Raw genomic sequence first — 14,518 nt, 5'->3', positions numbered from 1 at the left:
TTGGTTCATAGTAAATGTCTTGCCTATTAAATCACCAACGCGTTTTGGGCTTAATGGTAGTGGCGGAGAGGAAAGCTCCACAGTTTAGCGTCCTCAGCTGGAAGTAGTAGCAGGATGGGTGACCCCTGGGAAGTCTCCACCTGGGCAACCAAAAACAAATCCGTGAGCTATTCGTGGGCAAAGCAGACTATATTGGTGGTGTGAGGGGTCGGATGTTACACACTCTTGTTCCGTTCGGGATGGTGGGGAAAACGTCATCAGAGACGGTGAGTCCCCGGGGGTGTCGTGAGGTACACCTTAGGCAAATCCCACATCCTGGATGGGATGGTGGGGCAAACCTCATCGAGGACGATGAGTCAAAGAGGGAGTGTTTGTAACATCCTAGGTGAATCCCACATCAGCCATGGACAAGAGAGATCCTTGGTTTATAAGTAAATGCCCGCCTCTTAAATCACCAACGCGTTTTGGGCTTAGCGGTAGTGGACGAGAAGAGAGCTCCACAGTTAAGCGTGCTCAGCTGGAAGTAGTAGCAGGATGGGTGACCTCCTGGGAAGTCTCCACCTGGGCAACCAAAAGCAAATCCGTGAACTCTTCGTGGGCAAAGCAGACAATATTGGTGGTGCAAGGGGCCGGATGTTACAAGTGTCCAAATGGTGTGTGTTTGTAACATCCTAGGCAAATCCTACATCGGCCGTGGACAAGAGAGATCCTTGGTTCATAAGTAAATGCCCCACCTCTTAAATCACCAACGCGTTTTGGGCTTAACGGTAGTGGACGAGAGGAGAGCTCCACAGTTAAACGTGCTCAGCTGGAAGTAGTAGCAGGATGGGTGACCTCTCGGGAAGTCTCCACTTGGGCAACCAAAAACAAATCCGTGAGCTCTTCGTGGGCAGAGCGGACAATATTGGTGGTGCGAGGAGCCGGATGTTACAAGTGGTATCAGGGCCACTCTTGTGTTGTTCGGGATGGTGGGGAAAACCTCATCAGAGACGGTGAGTCCCCGGGGGTGTCGTGAGGTACACCTTAGGCAAATTCCACATCCTGGATGTGATGGTGGGGCAAACTTCATCGAGGACGATAAGTCCAAAGGGGGGTGTTTTTAACATCCTAGGAAAATTCTACATCGGCTGTGGATAAAAGAGATCCTTGGTTCATAAGTAAATGTCTCGCCTCTTAAATCACCAACGCATTTTGGGCTTAACGGTAGTGGACGAGAGGAGTGCTCCATAGTTAAGCGTGCTCAGCAAGAAGTAGTAGCAGGATGGGTGACCTCCCGGGAAGTCTCCACCTGGAAAACCAAAAACAAATATGTGAGCTCTTCGTGGGAAGAGCGGACAATATTGGTGGTGCGAGGGGTCGGATGTTACAAGTGAAGATGAAGAAACTTCTTTCAATGACTGTGTAAAAACTTCATTCATCAGAACAAACTGAAGATGTAGGAACTCAGGATTCTGAGAAAGGAATCAATATTTTGAGAGATATTATGATGACAAAGGGAATGTCCAGAGGTGTATTTGATAATTTGGGAAAGAGTCAACTGAGAGAAATATTTGAAACGGAATAAAAACTTTATCATGAAGAACTAGAAAGAGGCAGATTAAATACTCCCAATCTAACCCTGCTGAAAATGTGCTATATGAGCCTCAACAGGATGAAGAAGAGCTTGATAAACAAACAATGGATATGATTTAAATTTTGTCAAGAGAGGGAGAAGATTATTTCACCTTGTTGATGAAAAGCAAACAAGAGATTCATAAGATCTATGAGGAAAAATGGCATATCAGAAAGTCACATTCATCAAGATCCTTCACTTCAAGAGTATCTACTTCCAGAATGCTAATCCCAATAGCATGGTCTATGTTACAAAGAGAAAAACATCCAGCTATCGATATGGACTTACCAAAAGAATTGTTCTATGATTTTAGAACAAAGACTTTGAAGGTGACCATGAGAAGTGGTGCTTTTAAGGCAATTATTTTCATAGATGATTTCGAGAATTCAACAAATAGCAGCTTTCAGAAATGGTAGAATTGCATCTATATGATTATAAGGAAAGAAACAAACTTTTCAGTGCACAAAGAAATGATCTATTAAAGTATCTAAAAGATCAATACATAACTGGATTTTCTCTGTTGAACAAGGAGAGTAAGTTTGAATATTCAGAAGCTGAGAAGAATAAAAGGTAGAAAAGACTTAGTGAAATAGCATTGTCCAATATTTCTTTTGATAAAACAAAGAAATTTGGGAATCCATATGCCATAATGAAAGAATGTATTAGTATGAAGAGGACAATGCAAAGACCAAATTCAGAATTGCAGAGAAATGAAATAATTACAAAGATCTTTTATGAAAAGAAGACTGGCAACATGATCTTAAGAAAATCTTAAGGGTTGACTTTGGGTGTGATTGAAAATGACTCTGAGTTGGAATATCTACATGTGGAAGATCTGAATGACATGAGACAATGGGATCTAAAGAAAACCATTGTTCCCATGTAGAGATTTCAATGTTCCAACAAAGAGCTACTGCTTTGAGACTGGAGAAAATATATGAAGAAGGAAGGAGATAGAGAAGGTGAAGGTACGGGTGATCATGCCAAACATAATATTTTGTATGTACTTTCAATTTAATGTGTAATGCCCATGAGACAGAATTTTGAATATGTAATTAAATTCCTTTTTAGTAATGTAATATATTGTTTCCAAGGATTTGATGTGTATTTTGAACCAAGTGTATGTAATCTGGATGTGTTTTGATGCATCTGTGTTCGTTCCAATCTATGGGGAGATTGTTGGCCCTATAGGAAGATCAATGAATATTGGAATCTTCTCAACCTCCTCAGAAAACTTTGTATGAATTAGGATCAATACGAATTGTAGCTACTCTTTAACATAGTGTGAGGAAAACAATACGAGATGAGAATCACAAGAATATCTTTAAAATTTAAGCTCTTATATATCATTCATTTTACATGTTTAACCTATTTTCCAATTTGATTTACATACAAAATACAATAACAACCACCCCCCACCCCCTTTGGATATTGCTAGGTCTTGATAATCTTGATCTTCATTCTTTCATCCCAAACACCCTTTAGAACTTTTATAGTTCCTAATCCACTTCAAAAAGTTTGATCTGATAATCTTCAGATTTTTGATCTATCAAATTACCCATGTAGGCTTGGCAGAACCTCAACTATCTGAAGATTCTGTCTGTTGACCTTGATCAAAGCTAATATTGAGATGATTAATAAAACTTTGGAAAAATCACCATCATAGCATCCGATTATATACAATATAATATGACAGATTGCATTATAGACACGAGTATACAATCATCAGGGGATTATATACAAGACATAGTCTTATGATTTTCCTTTTCGTCCTTTCCTAGTAAATCCGTGCATACCCATCTTTCCATCTCCATCCTCTTTCAAATCATCCTCTTCCATATTATAAACCATCATCATCTGAAATGTTTAAACAAAAAATCAATAAGAATATAAGTTTTCACTTATACTCGTTGAAACAATTTGAATTTTTATTTCATACAAGTAATATACTGTGAAAAGCAACCTTATCAATCAATTTTGACTTTGCAAATATTTAACTTTAATTACCAATTTCCATCAACAACTTATATTGAAATCTTTGACAGATTATTTGATTTTTCAGGAGATTATTTATCAGATCATTGAAAAAGCCGATTATCTATAACCAATAGAAATAATTTTCAATGAATATCTGTAATCCATCTATGTTCAGCATCATACTGAAATCAAACTAATCACATATACATACCTGGATTTTATACATACCTGGATTTGAAGATCACTCAGTTACACCCAAATTATCTGATTTTGAAAGAACCCGATGAGTAATATGTGACCTAGTGAATATAATGTTTACAGATATATCATAAAAACACAACGATTTTTTTACTGCAACAACCCTTTTGTCAGCCAACCTCGGTAAACATGTCTACAGTAACTCCACTAGAGTCTTCTGAGTATATTTTAATCAACATGAGATATACGGATGGATAAGAGTGTATGTATAATGATACATATATGCTCATGTATGATTAATAAACATATGCGTCGTATATGTTGAAAAACATATACGCCGTATATGTTTATACAATTTTCAAAATCTTGTAAAATACACACTCTCGAGTTTTTCCAAGTCCAAATTAATGACCTTTACTAAACGTTTTTAACTTGAATAAACTCAATTTTGAAAAACTTTTTCAAAATAAGTCCAACTTAATGACCTTGTTTAAACAATGAACATTTTTAGCCCCTTTTTGAAATGAATTTTGAAACATGAGCTCAGTTATCATTCACGGTATATCATCTTAGCAAATAGTAAATCATTCATCCAAAGTCGAAAAATAACTCATAAAAATTTTTTGGTTTATGAAATAATGTAAGGAACTTCGAGCAAGGTTTTTGCTTATTCGAGAAAGGTAGCTTTTTCGAGTAAAGTTAACTTAAGCTTCGAGCAAGCTACACTTCGTAAAGCAAAGTTGTTCTTCAGACGAGCAAAGTTTTTGTTAGAACAAACACTTGACATATCCTAGCTTAAACCATGTTTACAAGTGATTTGGTGGGTCGAGAAATAATACAATAAGAAGATATCAAGCATACTTGTAAGAAGTTAAATGATTTATTATAAGGACTTCTACGAGCATAGTTCAATCTCGAGCAAACTATTGTACTTGAGTATATTATGTTTGCTGGAATAAGTCTTTATAAGCCCATTAAAAACATAATATTATTAACACAATTTTAGTATTTAAAATATAACAACATTAACATATATTTTTAATAATAAAAAAAACTTCAAGTAACTCACGTAACACGTGGGTTAAAAGCTAGTGTCATATATAGCCCTACTTAAATCATGTCATTAAAAACAATTCATAATATGACTCTTTTACTCATAAGTTTTACAAAAATAAACCCCTCAAAACCTAAACCCCCTACCACACCACCCTCGGTCAACCAAAAAACCTACACCCAACCACCCCTAGAAAACCTAAACCCCACCCCATCTCCCCCTACTATCCACCTCCGCCCAAAATACTTAAACCCCCCACCCAAGAAACCCAACCCCTCTATTCCACAGCTCGAGTGCGGCGATCCAAAAAAAATTAACCCCCCCCCCCTTCCACCACCTGCCAAAAAAACTAAACCCACACACCCCAAAAGCTTAAACGGTTATCTATTTTTCTATTTTTTTAAATTGGGTCGAGTTACAAACCGCCCTACTACTATTCAGTGACGAGGAACCAAGCGGATTAGAAAACAATCTCTTGTTAATTTCGAAACATGTCCATAGAGTGAGAGGTGCGCCTATCACGAGATTATTTCCCTGCATATATATTATTTTTCTTCTAACATTTTCGTCTTTATTTTCTCTCCCTATCTTGCTATTTCTGTTGACTAGCCTTGTTGGTTATACGACTCAACTAAGTTTAGACCGCTACTCATACAATGAACCTCCATTGACGTACCTTTTGGAGGTTAGTCTTTTCACGTCATTCTTCATCAATCTTCTAAATTACATGTTTTGTGAATATTCATTAACAATAAATCAATACGGCATCATACGGAGAAAACCGACAATTGGGTGTCGTACATGAATCAAAACAACAAAGTATCATGCATGAATCTATGATTCATTAATTATTAATCCCCTATGCAATTAATTAATCAAACCAAGACAAATATATGACGGGATGTTTCTAGCACCTTTTTACATAAAACATCAAACATATGACATAATACTTCGTACATGCCATTTTTGGCCAAATAGATTTGATAATGGATTGATCGTGTCGAATTGACACTTTTTATATCAGATATTCCATATTGCTTTAAAGTCTCACTACCAATAGTGGAAGGACTATTATTAAGTGCCAAGGGTAATAAAAGTGTTAGGGGAATACTAATATACTAGGCTCTTTCTTTTTTTTCCTTCTTTTACTTACTTCTTTATTCTAATTTAATCAGTCTGTTGTCTATTTACTTTTATTACTTATCAGACTTCTATTATTTTGTATTCAGTCATTGTACAATATATTTTTTTAAAATACTAAAAAGTAAAAAGAAAACCGTAAATCAAAGTAAAAAAGAAAACCGTAAATCATAGATAATGGTGTTTTTTTTCGTGTGTGTGATTGAAAAGTAATAAGCACATATTACTCAAACAAAAATCTATTAGCCATTTTTTAAAATAGTAAAAAATAAAATGAAAACCGCAAATAATAGATAATGGTTTTTTTTCTTTTTTTTCTTTTGGGGGGGGGGGGGGTGGGTTTGGGGGTGTTTGGCACATATTGCTCAAACAAAAAAAAAACAAATAAAACATGACAAGAAATAAATATTGGTTTTATTATTTAAACTAGGTCCAACATCCTATGTCTTGCACACGAGCCATCAAACATTAGCACCTGAAGTAGGTTTCGACACCCCAAAAATGTATAAAAGATTGTACATTTCAACATGCATATCATAGGTGGTGTAAAGCTATAAATATCAATATAGAGGGTAAATAAGGGTGCACAATCAAACCTAAATGTTGACATGTAAAATGTCGGTAAACATATACAAGAGCTACCCTCGAAGGATCAATCAAACGAGGTGGAGTTGTCAACACAAATAGATCTATCTACATTTACCATATACTTATACAGAGTTAATGATTGCACAAAGTTACCACGTGTAGTTTAAACCAAGATGTAATAAATACGCATAATACACACGTAATGATGGTAAAATATCGTATATGTTCCACCCCAAAGTATAAAGCGAAACGTAAAAGAAGGCTATGTAATTCACCTTGATAGCATGGCTAGATGTTTCACAAAAGTCCATAACTAGTATTAAGTGTTGTCTTACACGAACGCAGCAACACATGCATCACAAATATAAGGACTATTTTAAGTTGAAGGATAAGCAAGGTGTTAAGTTGTGATGTTTTTATAATTATTTGAATACCAAATTATGTGTCTACAAGTTAAGTTCTGTAATATATGACCAATTTAAGTTAATAGCGGTATAATAGGGTTTACACATGAATTACATGCTAACTAGAGCTTAATTAGTTAAGGAAAATGCAAAGTTATTAGGATAAAAAAATTTGTTTAATTTTACTATCGAAACACGATTTCTTTTTATGGGCATTGCCCCGTATTTTTCTAGTTTCCAAAAGTATTTTTATATTATTATTTATGTATACATAATTTATTAAAAATCGTTCACCATTGTAGGGTAGCTACATCATTTTTAGTGTGCAACAAAAAGTATTTGGTTGCCCCGGGTTCAAAACCAAACCAAATCAAGTGAGACTAACGTGGTTTTTCTCTAAACACATAAACTTAACTTTAAAAGAAAAGAGAATTCAATTTGTACTTGTTTCGTGAAAGTTGTAGCTTCAGTATTAGAGGCCTATGAATCTGTCCCGGAGACACTTCGACATCCGATCATATAATTAACCAGATGGACTTTTACCCAACGACACGTTATGAAACTTAATTTTCAGAAAACTAGACCCTTAATACTATAGTCTCAAGAATAAACCAAAATAGATTATTTATCATCAAGTTATGGTTTCATTATAATCGGGTTTTCAATCTGATTAGAAATTGTATTCACAGTTCTCGGGGTAAACGAGTTCTAAGGTAAATAACGCGAATGCAATCAACATGTAACCACCAGATATCACCAAGATCATGTTATATGTAACATCACGGGAATTTTGGACCAAAAATGACAAGTTTCCAAAGTATAGGGATCAATTCTGCCAACTTCCAAACTCCAAGGGCTAAAATGAAAAATCTGATTTCTTGTCCTATCGCGCTACGCGACGGGACAAAGGACAAGCCCATCGCGTACCGCGATGGGGCTTAGTCAAAGATTCTAGAAGAGGTCAACGGCGATACGCGATCGCCGTTGAGCCAACGTCATCGCGTACCGCGATGACGTGGCCTGACACGTCTGGCACCTTTTCACCACGTGTCCACACGTGGCACACCGGTCGCCACGTATCCCGACACGTGGCAACACGTGGCACGACGCCCGCCACGTGGCACACCGTCTGCCACGTGGCAGACCTACTGTCTACGTCAGTGGACCTACGTCGCGGTACGCGACGGGTCTCCAAGGACTGGGCGCGGTACGCGATGGGACCCAACTTTTTGCCTATGAATAGCAGCCTCCGGGATTTCATTTCATCACACCAAAATTCAGTTTATATCCATCTCTCTACTCTCTCACTAAACCTCGAAATTCGTGCCAACGATCCACCTTGAAAACCGTGCCCCAACTCCTTGAAAAACGTGTTATACCTGGATATTCATACCACTCCCCGACGATGTTCCGAGCAAGAAGTTGGTGTTGTTTGTACGTCCCGACGATCACCTCGAAGTGTGTGCTGTGAAGCGTTGGTGTCTCGAGTTGCATGCCGAAGTGAAGTGGCGATCAAGACGAGGGTTGAAAAGGCTAAGCGGCGTAGAAATGCTGCTCGAGTATCTAGGGAATTATAAGCCGAGGAAAGGTAATGCTTAATACCCGATTAAAATAATAATATAATATTAAAGGCTTAAACCCTAAGTCAAAAGTATATATACCTCGAGAATAAATAACAAATAAAAGAATAAAGAAAGAAATGTGTATATATATATGTGTGTGTGTTATAATTATTATTATTATTTAAGTATGATGTGTATTCTTAAATAATAAAGAAAATAATATGTTTATTAAAGAAGAAGAAACGTCGGGCTTTTATAATAAACTAAAGTTTTATAAATATTGCTTTTAAAACTAAAGGTTTTAAAGTAAAAGATTATTGAACTAAAGGTTCATCGAGGTAATAAGACTAAAGGTCTTAAGCCGAATTGTATATCCGGCTAATAAAAGTTATACTCGTACCATAGGTGTGAGATAGCAAGAAAGAGTACGCAAGGACGGTGTTGGAAACCGATCCCGATCAAAGGTGAATACGCCCCACTTTTACAAACTTATTTTCAAACAAATAAATGTGTTATGTGTAAAAACTTTACATGAGATCAAGTGTCTCTAAAAACATTATGAATAAGAGTAAAAGCCTAGCCCTCAGGCTGTAGTATACGTTTGTCTGGATCCTTACATATGTGGTTAAATGCGGTGGGCACATCGCACCAAGCCTGTCACGACCTCTAGCCACGATGGGCCGAACCAAAGTATGTTCGAGTGAGAATGACCTTGTGTATATTTATGGTACCTAAATATGTCGGGACGCTACGGTGTCTTGCTGGGGTGACCTAGGTAGAGGCTCGAGTTTATAATGATGTTGTTTTAACTTTGTTATTCCTAAGCCAAGATGGGCTGAGGCACGCGTAACCCTCGAGGAGTAACAAAGTAAAAGAAAATATTTTCGCGTCAGCATATTCACCATCAAACTTTGCTGACGTATTTTAATAACATTTTGCAGGTAACCAAAAATAGAGCTAAAGGACGAAGGCTCAAGAATCCGATGGCTCGGATAACTTTTGTTAAATATTAATATAACTAAATGGTGGTTTTGTAAACGTAAAAACAAGTAAACGTTAATGGAACTTCCATCTTTTGTATTGTAAATATTCTACAACTTAAATCCTTATGTTTTATTAAAGACTTCCGCATTAACCCCAACTCTGATTTATTTACAAATGTGGTACCAACTATCGAGTCGCACTTCTAGGCCTAAGATGGGGGTGTGACAGGTTGGTATCAGAGCCATCGATCTTAGCGAATTGCGTATCATAAAACAATACCCAAGCTTCGATCCAAGCATAGGAAAATAGTTTACTTGTTTATTTGAATAGGGATAAGATTGGCTGGTAACCCTTTCTTTCCCTCTTTACATTCTAAACCACCCTTTAATTATGTCGCATGAAAAGTTAATGGGGTATTATGATCGTGAAGCAAGAAGTGCAAGGAAATACTACAAATTCCCAAAAGACGTCATGGATGAAGATTACTTTGAGTCCTTCTTTAGCCGAGACCAGTATGTTGAAAGTCCTAAGCCGGTATACTTCCCCGGGACTGATCAATGCCCAATTAAACTACCCGATAGTCCGCCACAACTAAGAATTGAACCCTCAAGACACTCGAGTTATCATCCACCCACAATGCCTATATACCATCCATCCGAAATACCGATGTATCACCCATCGAAGATCCCTACCTACCAATCATCCCAAGAGCCGCAATATTTTCCCACCGGATATTTCCCAAACGCACACCCATCCTATACCTTCCTTTCAAACCGACCCATTAAGGAAGAACAGAAGTCCCCATCCTCCGATTGGATGCAATGCCACTCCGACCAACGAAGGTGGCATGCTGGAAGCTCTACAGATCTTGAAGTCAACTCACAACCCACCAATGGCGAAGGATCATCCCGCAAACCAAGAATGAGGGTGACGATGCCCTACGAGAGTTTCAAGATGCCCGCAATGATCAACGAAACCACCCAGTATATGGAAGAGGAGGAAGAACCTATGGAGGAAGAAGAGGGGGATCCCGAAGAGGAGGATCCTGAGGAAGAGTCCGAACTGGAAGAAGAGCATCCTAATAATCCGAATGAGATATCAACATCCATTGATGGATCACTCACTTCCTACAACCCAAGTTACGGTTCCGTCGATCCATATGTTCAATATCTTGAGAAGATCAGGAACCAAGCTTCATCAAGCTTCCCGCCATTTCAAGGGACGATTCCTTCAATTCAAGAACAAGCCAATGAGATTCGCGAGAAAAATCAAGCTGCCAAGACTTACCTCTACCTTGCATCTGACCAGACTTACGTCCCGTATCCTGAACCGAGAAACCATTACGAGATGGTTACGCTGGGTTACCGTGACCCACCGCCATAGTACGGATACCCCGATGTTATCCCACATTCATATGAAGAACACCTGGATCGCGCCTTACACGAAACCGATGATGTGAAGAAAAAGATGGCTGAGAAAGGGAAAAAGAAATAGAAGATGGGAGAGAAACTTCTCCACAAATGCAACAAACTGACGAGGGTTGTTAAGAAGTTTTTGAATGACTGAGATGGTGATGGTGATGGCGTGTTTCAAGAAAAGAAGTGTGTGTGTACTCCAGTTTATGTGTATAATCTAGTTTATGTGTAATGTGATAAATAATGTATGGATAAGAATATATATACATCAAATGTGAATGTATATATATATATATGTGTGTGTATGTTGTAATAATCCTTGTATATGCCTTGTATGGTATATACAAATGATGAAATAAAAATGTGTGTTAATAAAGAGCATTCATTAAATTTCAGATAAAAAGAATATAAAGAAAAAGATATAATGTCTCAACAAAGTAATAACTTTAAGGCTTCCCGAAAGGAAGCCGAGAATCGAAAAGAAAAAGGAAAGGGACCCGAAAACGAACAAGAAGATCCAATTCCCGAAAAGTTTATGGATCGAATTCAAAAGATGATAAAAGATGCCGTTAGGGAAGAATCAATGGCTAGGTCCCAATCTCGTCAAACAAAACATTCCCATTCTGTAAATCCTTCCCGAAAATCTGTTTCCAAACCCCGCTCTAGACCCTCTCGTATGGAAGAGAGTGTACATGAATCGAACACCGATGGTGGAGTCCTCCAAGAATTTAAAAAGCTCAAGATTGGGGGATGTTCGTTCAAAGACTTTAAATACTATGGGCCAAAGGAATTCCACGGCGATAAGGGAGCCATCTCGACCGTAAGGTGGCTTGAAGAGATGGAGACGATTGTAATTACTAGCAAGTGTTCGGAAGAGGAAAAGATTCAGTACTCCACCCTGATGTTCAAAGGCGAAGTGCTAGAGTGGTGGAACACGCTAATCATGAGTAGAGGAAGGGAAGTAATGTATGGGTTGTCATGGAGTGAGTTTAAGGAACTGTTAATGTCGAAATTCTGTCCGATGCATGAAACGGACCAAATCCAAACCAAGTTCCTATCTCACAAGGTTGTTGGAACAAACCTTCGTGAGTATAATACCAAATTCCACGAATACTGTTGATTGGTGCCCCAGCTGGTTACCCCGGAATCCAGCAAAGTCACATGCTACATTTGGGGATTGCCACGAGAGATTCGTGATATGGTGAGGTCGCACTTGCCTCAAACTGCTGACTCCGCGATGGAGTTGGCTGGGTACTTAATGGGCGGAATGATCCGCAACAAAGAAGAAGATAAGAGGATCATGTCGACGCAAGATTCGAAGAAGGAAGGAAATACCCGTTTCAAGGGTAAGGGAGTCGACCAACGAAGGTCTGGCTTCAACTCCGGCATCCCACAATGTAAAACTTGCAAGAAGTATCATAGGGGTCGTTTCCATCTAACTCCCCGCCCTTGTGAGTCATGTCACAAACTCGTCCACGCCACGGCCGATTGCAGGAAGAAGAAAATGACTTGCTACAATTGCAAGGAGATGGGACACCTTAGCTTTGAATGCCCCAAGAATAAACCCGCGGGTGGTAGCGGTCAGAAGATTGAGCCCAAGAAGGGCAATGCAAGAGTGTTCGTCCTTGATACGAAGAAAGCGGCCGACACACCGGAAACCATAACCGGTACGTTCCTTGTTAACAATGCCTATGCTAGAGTCTTGTTTGATTCAGGAGCCAATTTAAGTTTTATAGATTATAAGTTTTGTAGTCTATTAAACGAACCTCTAATCAAACTTAATAAAACTCTAAGCATCGAAACCGCTAATGGCGAAATTATTAAAATCTCCGAAGCGCTAGAAAACGGAAAAATCTTATTAGCCGGTTATACTTTGCTTATTCAATTGCTACCTATGACTCTTGCTGGTTTTGATGTTGTATTGGGTATGGATTGGTTATCCGACAACCATGCACATATCCTTTGCAATAGCAAGACCGTTGAACTTCGAGCCCCTGACAAACGTACCATACGAATCGAAGGGGATAAAGACGCTGGCCAAGTTAGCCTAATATCAATGACAAGGGAAAACGAATGTTTAAATCAAGGATGCTTAGCATTCATGGCCTACGTCACCAAAGAATCTAAACCTAAGGAAATCAAAGACGTTCCTGTTGTTTCCGATTATGCCGATGTTTTTCCCTACGAACTCCCCGGCATTCCTCCCGATCGTGAAGTAGAATTTAGAATCAATCTCATTCCCGGCACTGCTCCGATCGCCAAAGCTCCATATCGCCTCGCACCCACCGAGATGAAAGAATTGAAGAAACAACTTGACGAGCTTCTCGAGAAAGTATTTATATGACCAAGTTCATCGCCATGAGGAGCGCCGATACTTTTTGTCAAGAAAAAGGATGGATCTATGCGAATGTGCATCGACTACCGAGCTCTCAAAAAAGTTACGATCAAGAACCGATATCCACTTCCTCGAATCGACGATTTGTTTGACCAACTTCAAGGTACTAGCTTCTTCTGAAAGATCAATCTTCGTTCCGGCTATTACCAACTCAAGGTTCAATCTGAAGACATTCCAAAAACCGCGTTTCGAACAAGGTACGGCCATTATGAGTTCACTGTTATGCCAATTGGACTTACTAATGCGCCGGCTGCGTTCATGGATATGAAGAATCGTATCTGTAAGCCTTACTTAGATAAGTTTGTGATCGTATTCATCGACGACATATTAATTTATTATAAGACTAAGGCCGATCACGAAAACCACCTTCGAACGTTACTTGAAATTCTTAGAACCGAGAAATTGTACGCCAAGTTCTCGAAATGCGAGTTCTGATTGCACGAGGTGCAATTTCTTGGCCACATCATCAACGTTAACGGAATTCAAGAAGACCCCGCTAAGATTGAAGCCATCTCTAAGTTGGAGATACCAAAATCGCCAACCGAGATTCGAAACTTCTTGGGATTGGCCGGTTATTATCGAAGGTTCATTGAGAACTTTTCTCGAATCGCTGTCCCCCTCTCCTCCTTGACTCGAAAGAACATCAAATACGAATGGGGAACAAAGCAACAAGAGGCGTTCGATATACTTAAACAAAAGCTTACCCAAGCTCCTATATTGGCCTTGCCAGAAGGTATTGAAGATTTCGTTGTCTTTTGCGATGCATCTCATTCCGGCTTGGGATGTGTACTGATGCAATGAAAGAAAGTAATCGCTTACGCCTCTCGCCAATTGAAATTACACGAGAAGAACTACACGACTCACGATCAAGAGTTAGGCGCCATAATTTTTGCACATAAGATATGGAGGCACTATCTCTATGGAGTAAAATTTATCGTGTACACTGATCATAAGAGCTTAAAGCACATCTTTGATCAAAAAGAGCTCAACATGCGCCAACGACGCTGGATGGAGACTCTCAACGACTATGACTGCGAAATAGTTTATCATGAAGGTAAGGCCAACGTTGTGGCTGATGCCTTGAGTGGTAAAGAGCACGAAAAGCCAAAAAGAGTCCGAGCGTTAAGGCTAGAACTTCAAATCGATCTTGTTGACCAAATCAAATCCGCTCAAAATCAAGCGATCAACG

Source organism: Bidens hawaiensis, unplaced genomic scaffold, assembly GCF_021521415.1.
Source record: "Bidens hawaiensis isolate Kalapana, Puna unplaced genomic scaffold, B.hawaiensis_p1.1 tig00026366_1, whole genome shotgun sequence".
Classification (NCBI taxonomy): domain Eukaryota; kingdom Viridiplantae; phylum Streptophyta; class Magnoliopsida; order Asterales; family Asteraceae; genus Bidens; species Bidens hawaiensis.
The sequence above is the reverse complement of the archived record's forward strand: the minus strand, read 5'-3'. Positions refer to the sequence as shown.